General features: G+C 37.6%; 1 protein-coding gene across 4 annotated transcripts in view; it reads left to right on the top strand.

The window, feature by feature from the left end:
* LOC107094605 (protein Wnt-5b) overlaps positions 1–9,551 on the top strand; it is a 95,059-nt gene that overhangs the window by 39,973 nt on the left and 45,535 nt on the right. For 3 of the 4 annotated variants that reach the window (XM_015390328.1, XM_015390327.1, XM_015390326.1), the window contains exon 2: positions 6,677–6,749. The exons of the other annotated variant lie outside the window; for it this stretch is intronic. The gene's annotated coding sequence lies outside the window, so the exon portion shown is untranslated. The remainder of the gene's footprint in view (positions 1–6,676; positions 6,750–9,551) is intronic. 4 annotated transcript variants of the gene reach the window in all.

The following is a 9,551-nucleotide window of genomic DNA, read 5'->3' as shown; positions in this document are numbered from 1 at the left end:
GTACCTGCATGTGTGCTAACAATGTACCCTTGTGTCCCCTGTGTCAAAACCTGGATAAATCAAGTGAACCATGGTGTGTGTGTGTATTTGTGTGTGTGTGCATCAGGCCAGATCAATATTGGCTAATCAATAGGAGAAGACAGCTAGAAGGACCTTAGGGACGAGACGTGCACACCTGGTGTAAATGCAGCCCTTGTTTATATTCCACACTCGGTTTCTTCCCTTATTTTCTCTCATTCTTCCTCCCATGTCTTATTCTCATCGTGGTTCTCTAAATGTCAGATTTTACACCTATTTTTAAACACACAGCTGTCTTATTCTTGCTTTCCATGGTGCTACTAACTAATCTTACTTTTCTTGACTGATTATTCCTTAAAAACTGAGGGAAATTTTCTTCACAGATATAAAGAACCTAATCCCTGATATCAGAGCTTGTCTCATACGTGTCCTCCTTTTGAAATGACTATTGTGGATCCAGACACCACAGAGTTCACTTCAGATTCCTCGTAGCCCAGTGACCCAAATTTAAGCTCAAGTTAAGCTATTGTTTATTTTCTCAGGGAAAAAAAAGACTTACCGGTATTTGACAAATTCCTAAAAGAAAATCTGATCCTAAAAGTCAGGTGAGCTGAAACTATAGAGCATACATTGTTTGGTTTTATTAGATTTGGTAAGGTTTACAAGAATAGCTTAAAAATAAAACTTTTCCCGTCCATAAACTAATCTGTTAATTCCGATTGGGGCGCTAGGTTGTTTTTTTTGTTGTTGTTTTTTTTTGTTTTTTGCTAATTGAATTGGCTAAATACCCCAAGGATCAGTATCAGGACCAATTCTATACCGGTTGTATGTGGTTCCTCTTGAACAGATAATAATGCAATTAAAATCTATTTCTTAACTTTCACTTAAAATACACCTATTACTAATTTTGGCATTACTGCATTGGTAAGCAGTACAATAAAGCTAAGATCAGACAGTATTGCAGATTTTTTTTCTTTATTTAAAAAGACAGCAAGATGGAAAATATTTCAATATTAATATATAAAGCAAAGGATTCTAAAATGTCATATTGGATGAGTTTTTTTTGTTGTTTTTTTTTATCATGGCAGAGTAATTGCCAAACGTTTCTGCAACATTTTGTTGTGGACATCCCTGGCATTCTTTCTGAGGCTGCTTTTATACAGTAAAGTAAAGGGAAATAAAATTCAGTATAAGGGCTGTTTTCTGTTTATTTTCTTTTTGTTTTTTTATTTATTGCTTTTATTCATTTTAAGGCTGAAATTTGATAAGTTTTAATCTGTGAATCAGCTTAAAGTTGTAGTTTATTATTTAATTGTACTGGTGTGTTCAAAAGCAGGATTCTCATACATACTGTTTTAGGACTAAAATAACAATTCGGCTTTTCTTTCCTTTAAATATCTAACATGCAAACATCTTCTAATGCCAGCAGATGCTGACTTATATGCCCTAAGCCTTTTTTAAATTCATTCAGCATGCAAATTCACTGTAATTCACTTACTAAGCGATAAAAGTGCTACTCTGTCTCAATAATGGCTTTTATAGGCTCTGTATTAAATAACTCCACGCTGGAATTTTCCTCATGGTTTAGATATCTAGCTTAGGATCATCTGGACTGACAGGGGTTTCTTAATTTTTGATTATCGTAGAAATTTACACAACATTCAGTTTAACTTTGATTGTTCCATGCATTCTCTATTGACATTACAACTCCTCACAACCACTTCTTATGCCTAAAAACATGAGGTTACACATTAAAAGGGATTTTCTCACCATTTTTATTTCTATGTGTAATTAAAAGGGCTTTCCTATTTTTGTATGGATTACTGTTGTGCCTCTCAGTATCCATATTCTCTAAATATTTTTCATTACTAGCAAAGATTTGCAAAATTACCCTTTTAATTTAAATGAATAGAATCTGTTTTGTTTTTTAACATTGGTAATTTTTTTACTCTGTTTTTTTATTTGATTTTTTTTTTTTTTTTTTTTTTTGGTTAAGCTTGTATTTTCGCATACGAATCATCGGAACCTTTTTTGTCTAAGTTTGTGTGTACAGACAAGGAACCAGAGTGTGTTTCCGCTTTGCTCTCAGTGATAGATTTGAAATGCAATTTAAGAAAGGAGATAATCATATATATATATTTTTTTCTATAAATATGCATATAAACCTTTGGGTTTTTTTTTTTTTTTTTTTTTTTTTTTTTTTTTTGTCTAAAATGAAAGACATGGTTGAATTAGTGCCAATATGTTTGTGAAAATCTGAGCTAATTGTTCTTTATTTTTTCTAGTTGTTATTAGTGAAGGAGCCAAACTATAGCAACAGCTAGTTCAATCTCTGCTGGACCTTTTTCCACATTGTTTGTGTGAGAATGATCTCGGGTCCTGGAAAACAGTGGTTCTATGAACCAGAAGTATAGACAGTATACAGTAAAGACGGTATTTTTGAGAAACGTAAAGGGAAATGGTGTCAGGGTTTCTCTGAGAGTCCACCATCAGACCCATGGTCTTTCTTGGTTAATCTCCAGGCTGATGTGCCTGCTGTCTGTATGCAGATTCAGGAGTTTTGCTGACTGGTCCAGTGAGTTGCAGTCATTTTACTACAGAGAGAAGAGGAGCTGGTACGACTGAGGATGCTCTCTAATGCTACTTTCAGTGAGGAAGCTGGTGATCCACTGGCGCTGTGAGCTTCTAGTGTTTCAGGTCTGCAAATCAGATCCTGGTGTACCATCCTGGTAACCTGGCATAAACCAGATTGATACCATGAATTTCAATTTGAATTCTACATGGTATCTATCTGGGAAGCCTTGCAAGAGAGAGGGACATTAAGTACAATTCTTCGAGCAGACTGGGTACCTGCTTCTCATGTCAGGTTTTCAGCCAATTACAGCAGCAGTACCAGCTGTGAACAATCACATTTTGTATTAGTTTTACAGCTAGTGGAGTTAACTGATAAATCAAACTCTCACCAAATCTGGTCGAGAGGAAAGCACAAACATTTTCTCATCCACCAAGCAACAAATACATTTTTTTAACCAATTTTTCAAAAGAAATGGAGGATATTTCAAATGAAACTGGTGCATAGTGTTGAGAATTGATAAGATTTTCACGTTTCAGATTCCCTTATCGATTTTGTGAAACGATTCGATTCTCTTATCGATTCTTGTCACAGTCATCTAAATCTAATGGAGAAGGCATCCGTTTAATGAAAAGGCATTATTGTACAGTTTTGGGAAATAAACTAATCTCTCCCTGATTTAAATAAATGAGCATCACCTTTCTCTCGCTCGTTGAACTGCGGAGCAACTTCGTTGCATGTTTCGTTACATCCGTTGCAATAACTAGAATCCTGTAATAATTCCAGCTACCAGTAGTTCTAATTAAACATGTTGGCAATGAAGGGCTGGATAAACGAGAAAGGCACACTCCCTTAATAACTCCAAAGAGAGGTATGAAATTGGTTTATTTCCAGAAATGGCATATGATTTATTAGGAACCACATTAAGCACAGTGATATAAAACTAGCTACTTACCACCAGAGTTGCCTTCCATGCTGGTCGTAACTTTAGCTTCTGTCCGGCAGGATTGAAAAACACGGCATTCATGTTGTGTGCACAGGTGTTTCTGCATGTTGGATGTATTTCCTCCCGTGGTTGTAATTGCCACTTTGCAATTAATGCAAAGTGCCTTGTTGCCGTCTTTCTCTTCCTTAAAATGTAGGGTGACCAGATTTGGATTTCTGAAAAGGACACTTTTTTTTTTTTTTTGACTGCTGGGCCGCTGAATGGACCTGACTTTAACAGAGAGCCATGAGACGCCCGTTCTCAGCCGGAGGAGGGGGGGCTGGGGACCGGTAAGGCAGGCGGGGGGAAACACGGGGCCGCTGTTGCCCAGGCTACTGTTACCGGGTCAGATTAGGTTGCTCTGTCCCCTGTGCTGATTCCCTGTTTCGACTACATGCTGCACTGTAGTCGACAAAATATCCCGGAGGATTTTGAAATTCCCCCTGGACATTTTTTTTAGGTCTGAAAAGTAGGACATGTCCGGGGCCGGGTCTGGTCACCCTATTAAAATGAAGCCAAACTTTCGATCAGTTTAACAATAGGGACACAATTTTATATCTTGCTTTTCTAGACTTATGCCTGGTCACAATGTACTTGCTTACTGAATGCCGTGTGCATAACTTGCGAGCCCTGGGCTCTGGTGCTGCCTGGAATCGATAAGAGAATCGTTAGGCATGCTGCCAAACGGTGCCATGGAATTGGAACACACAGAACCGGTTCTGAACAGGAACCGATGTTCGATTCCCGTCCCTACTGGTGCAGCCATGATTTTTTTTTTTTTGCTTCAGCCTTCTAAACATTGGATGATGCATTGACTTCTTACATGTCACTGCATTTCATTGGTCTGAAACAATTCTGTATTGAAGGTAATGCAAGTCATGCTTTTAAAACCATTTGGTTGTACAAACATTAAGGTAAAGATTGCCTTGTGATTTCTAAATATTGTTGAAAAAGCCAAGAAATATTCTGGTTGACATTATAGAATGTCCTTATTTCTTGTCAAATATTGGTTGTAAACACACTGCACAGTTTAAAAAGATTGTGAGAAATTGGAAACAAACTGCAGCAGGAGGAGAAAAGTTTCTCTTTATTGATTCTTGAATGACAAGTTCAGCTGACAGGAAGATGGAGAGAGGCAGGCATGCAAACTTGCAAGCGCATGCATTATGCACATGCACCTTCAATCACACGTGAACAGGAAGACAAGCACACACAAGCACAATGCACCTCCCACGCTACCGAGACACAGACTCTCCTGACAAATTAGAATGTGAGCGAGTTTGGTGGTTTTTGGCATCACAGTTCTGTCACATTTCTGTCAGGGCTGCACGTGGTTTCACAGCGAGACAAAAAAAGTTGAAAAGAACGCTCATGTCATTCTCCACTCCCACTTTCTCCCTCTTTCTCTATCCTTCTGTTTTCGGATGCTCTTTATTGAGTTTGAAGTGGGAATATGGAGAAGTCTGCAACACATGCTGCATAATTCTCAGTGTCCTATTGTAACACCCCAGGTTGTTATATAATTTACCAAGGACATTCACATTTTAATTCTAAATTATTGTCCTACAATGAAAATATATAGTCTATATTAATCCCAGCCAGTCTGATAATTAACACAATTCCCGAATAAAAAGGGTAATACTCAGCATGCAAAGTAATATCTACCCACATCACTATTCCTAAACAACAAATCAGTCTGTAAAGCAAAAAGGGATACAAAATGTGACCTAATGAGCATCAGGCACCACACATGCCAGAACATCCAAAATCACTGCTTCTATAATATTATAACCACAGATTTCCTTTTCTATTTGCTTTTTGCTGTTTGTTGTGCAGCCTAAAGCACTGCTGCCCTTACATGTAACGGTTTCTCTCCAAGTAAGGGATACTGTTTTGGCTATAAATACCAATTATCTCAATCACAACATATTATAGGGCTTGCTTAGCTTCTGCACAGACTGAACTTTTACAAAGGGTTCTTTTTTTACTCCTTTGTAATAATTATTTTATTTAATGGTATTGTCAATCATTCTGGTGATTTGTTTACATTACTTTTTTTTTCCTACTTGTTTTGATTCTGTTTTGTTTTCCTATATTTTAATCATGTAAAGCACTTTGCATTATCTTTGTACTGAATTGTGCTATACAAATAAATTTGCCTTGCCTTGCCTTACGCCATCCTACATGCTCATCCCCATTTTCACTTATCTGTGCTGAGTCTGACATAGTGGAAAAATTGCAAATCTTCTTCTGGAATATAAGCGAGGAGAAATGGGCTTGTGTATGCTTCCGCATGCGTTTAGGTGTTCCCTCTCGGGAGCAGATACAGGGTTGTGCATGTGCATTTTTTATTTTTTTTATTAAAGTGGAGAGGGTGGGTCTTTTCAAAAATTTGGGAAAATCCTCCATTATACCTTTAAATGCAGGAAAACGGCACATTAACAGGAAAAGACTGCAGCCAATTCAGTCTCTTCACTCTGACATAATTGTAAAGAGTGTATCTTATTTACTGTTCGTAAGATCTCCAAGGAGTCTGTGTTTTATATAGATAGATGGATGAGGAAATAAATGTGTTGTGCAATTATATCTATAAATATTCCACCTAAATCAACAATGGTCATTTATTTCTGTTCATATTCCTTCCAGTTGAAGTCAGACATTTTGCATTTCTAACGAACATTGAAAACAGCTCATTACCCTCAGAAAATGTGAAAGAGGTGTGTGTGTGTTTACCCAAAATGTCTAACTGAAGATAATTAGCTTGTCCAGCTGGGTATTAAAGCAGTAGAGAGGCAAAGGTTTTGCATAAATACTATGTTTATGTGCCAGCAATTGTTAAACCTCAGTTTTTTTTATTTCTAATAGAAGAGTTTTGGTGTGTGGGTGTGTGCAGTCAGACAGTATTTTAACATGGCTAGCCGACTTCTTGCAGCCCACAGTTAAACAGTGACTCACAAATTCCTCTCTCATTCTGCTTCTTTTTCTCACCATCAGCGTCTTTTTTTTTTTCTTCCCCTCTGTACTTTTTTTAGTCTTTAACACATTTCACTGGTTTTCTGACATATTTTTCTCTGACGTGCCTTCTTTTTTCCCCTCTGTAGGTTTGGTGCTGACTATAGCAGAGTTTAGGACAGAGGTGTTGCCCCCACAGTCTCCACCCCCAGCATTGACCCAGTAAGTTAGAATACTCCTTCACTTGCCTTTTCACTTAAATCTCAAATAATGAAATTTTTGTTCTCCTTGTCACTGATTTATTTCTTAATTTACTTACAATTTGCAACAATAACAAAATGTAAAGCCTCTAATGCGGATACAATCATTAAAAGACAAACCTCTGGTTTAGTGTTTACAGTATTTGCAAGTATACATGTTAGAATCTCATCCAGCAATTAGACTGTGATCATTTTACGGACTTGTTATCAGCTATTAGTAACTGTTGTTATCAGCTATTAGTAACTACAAGACTGAAATGTGTTTTTTTTTTCATGCATTTACATCGTTAATTGGAATCAATCATCATAAAGACAAAATTTCTGATCATATCTGGTCGGATGAAAGAATTTTCTACCCTTTATGGCCTCAAATCATTTCTGCCTTACCTTAAAGCTGAACAAGCATTTAGCTTTATCCAGATAACTCCATTTTTAAAAAAAACGAAAAGCTCTAAAGCACAATAGTATCTGACAGGGTAGAAATCAGTAGAGCTTAGCAAAATGAAGATTAAAAAACCTTTTGTTCAGCTCCTTTGTTGGTGTGAGGTTCTCTGTGATGAACTTGAACAATAAAAACATGCGAAATGATCAAATTGCCTTTATCCAAATAGGGAAATTGGCATCTTTTTCCACACCTGCTGAAATAATATAAATCTTTCTTATTACAGTTAGTGTTACATCTTTTATTCAGTCTTTATAGAGCTTTCAAACACAAGAAAGGCAACATAATGAGGAGGGTTTTTGAAAACATTTATGTTGTGTATCCTTTTCTGAAGCATATTTTTGATGTTTTATTTCCTTATCTACACACTTACCAAACTTGCAGTCAGCTCTTTACCATAGATTCCATTCATAGCTTGCCTAAAGTAAACCACCTTACACTGAGGCTGTTTCGCCTTAAGTTTTTATAGAAATGGCAATGAGGAGCAACTAGTGGGGGAGGGGGTTAGCAATGTGTTACCTTACGCTGCATGCTGGTCGTGAAAACTTGCTTTTGGTATCTCTGCTTCTGTCTCCTTGAACCCCAGTTGGCCTTGGCAGATGGCCGCTCACACTGAGCCTGAATCTGCTGGAGGTTTCTTCCTGTTAAAAGGAAGTTTTTCCTCTCCACTGTCGCTACAAGCACGCTTAGTGTGTGGGATTGCATTCGATTCAATGAGTCGATGCAATCAACTGGTTTTCCTTAGATAGAAAACTTTGAATCAATTTGACTGGATGATCTGGTGAACTGTAAAGTGCCTTGAGATGACATGTGTTGTGAATTGGCGCTATATTAATAAACTGAATTGAAAACTGTGGAAAATCTTTAAACCAGCACAGATCCGTAATCACTGGAACCAGTATTTCATTGTTACAGAACTAACATAATCATCAGTTAAATTCCAATAAATCTCTAATTAAAAGCAATCCATTTTCAGGCTTTGCCACACACCTTTACTGAGGGTGCCACAAATTGTAATGGGCACTGTTAATTAACCTTGTGTGAATAAATTAATAAAAACTAAAGGAAAGGTCAGTTTTTGACTTAAGTCTGAAGAGGTTGATTACCAATTATTAACCTCAGTTTATTACAGAAACTATGACAAATATGAAAATTGAAGTTTTAGGTTCTGAAGATCACATATTTTTCAAGAATTTTGAAAAAGTGTACAATAAGAACATGTAACAGGCTCTCAAACAAAGAATGTTTCCCAAATCAAAGGCAAAGCCAAATGTTCCCGTCAGCAAAGAAGAAAAAAAGTTTACTGACGCACAAGAGCGCACCCGTACACAACCCCCCGAGGGCCCCTGGGACTTCAAAGAGCCGTCTACTGTACCTCAGCGACACCTTAACACCAGGTGCCGCAGAAATGGGGAAGGAGGGAGGGTTGGTGGAAATGGTTCTGGAGAGAGAGGCTGAAAGTCGAACAATCTTTTGGAAAAAATTTTAAAAGAAGAGACAAATAAGGTCAAAATCAGAAAGGGAGAGAGATGGGAATATGTGGGAGTTACAGTTACAGAAAGAGGGAATAAAGAGCAGAAGAGGAGAGGAAGACTAGAAGAAAGAAGTTTGTGAGATGGGAGGTAAAAACGAGGGACAGAGCCGCAGACAGAACGTCTGATGCAGGCCAGAAAGACAGAGTGGCAGAAAAGAGAAACAGACTGGGAGTTGTTGCAGCTGAAGACAGAGGCATGTGGGGGAGGCGAGTAACAGCGTGCTGCTAATACCCTCTGCTGCTTTGTTGTGAAGAACCCCAGTTCCCCTTTTATTGGTGAACCATTCCTTTTAATGACAGCAGTAAAACACACTCACACATGTATATATTGCCGTTCCTCGCTGCCTGACAGGATATAATGTTTTGAGCACAATGTGACAAGTCACAGTTCAACTTTTACAACTTGCAGGCTGAACGCTCTCGTTCACACAAACCAAAGTTCAAACGCAAAGGCAGCTCTTATAAAATAAAAAAAGACTTTACCAGCAAGGCATAAATATGCAGCAGAAATGTAGGTCTCGATCTAAACCAGTTGGCTCAAAGTGTTTAAATGAAGTTATCTGAACTGTCAGTCATAGAAACATCCGAATATCATACCCAAAGAATGAGTCAAACATAGCAGATAGCAGATAAAACCTGATTTGTTCATAATCTAAAACAAAAACCTACTACTCCGGTACTCCAATCTAACTGTTGCAAAACGTGCAACACGATCCGGCTACCGTTGAGCTTAACAGTTTGTAAGTTTGGTTCAGGTTACAATTTATTTTAATTAATAAAGATGTTGC

Source organism: Cyprinodon variegatus, unplaced genomic scaffold (assembly GCF_000732505.1).
Source record: "Cyprinodon variegatus isolate N-32 unplaced genomic scaffold, C_variegatus-1.0 Scaffold493, whole genome shotgun sequence".
Taxonomy (NCBI): Eukaryota; Metazoa; Chordata; class Actinopteri; order Cyprinodontiformes; family Cyprinodontidae; genus Cyprinodon; species Cyprinodon variegatus.
Note: the sequence above shows the minus strand (reverse complement) of the source record. Positions and strands in the feature narration are given on the sequence as shown.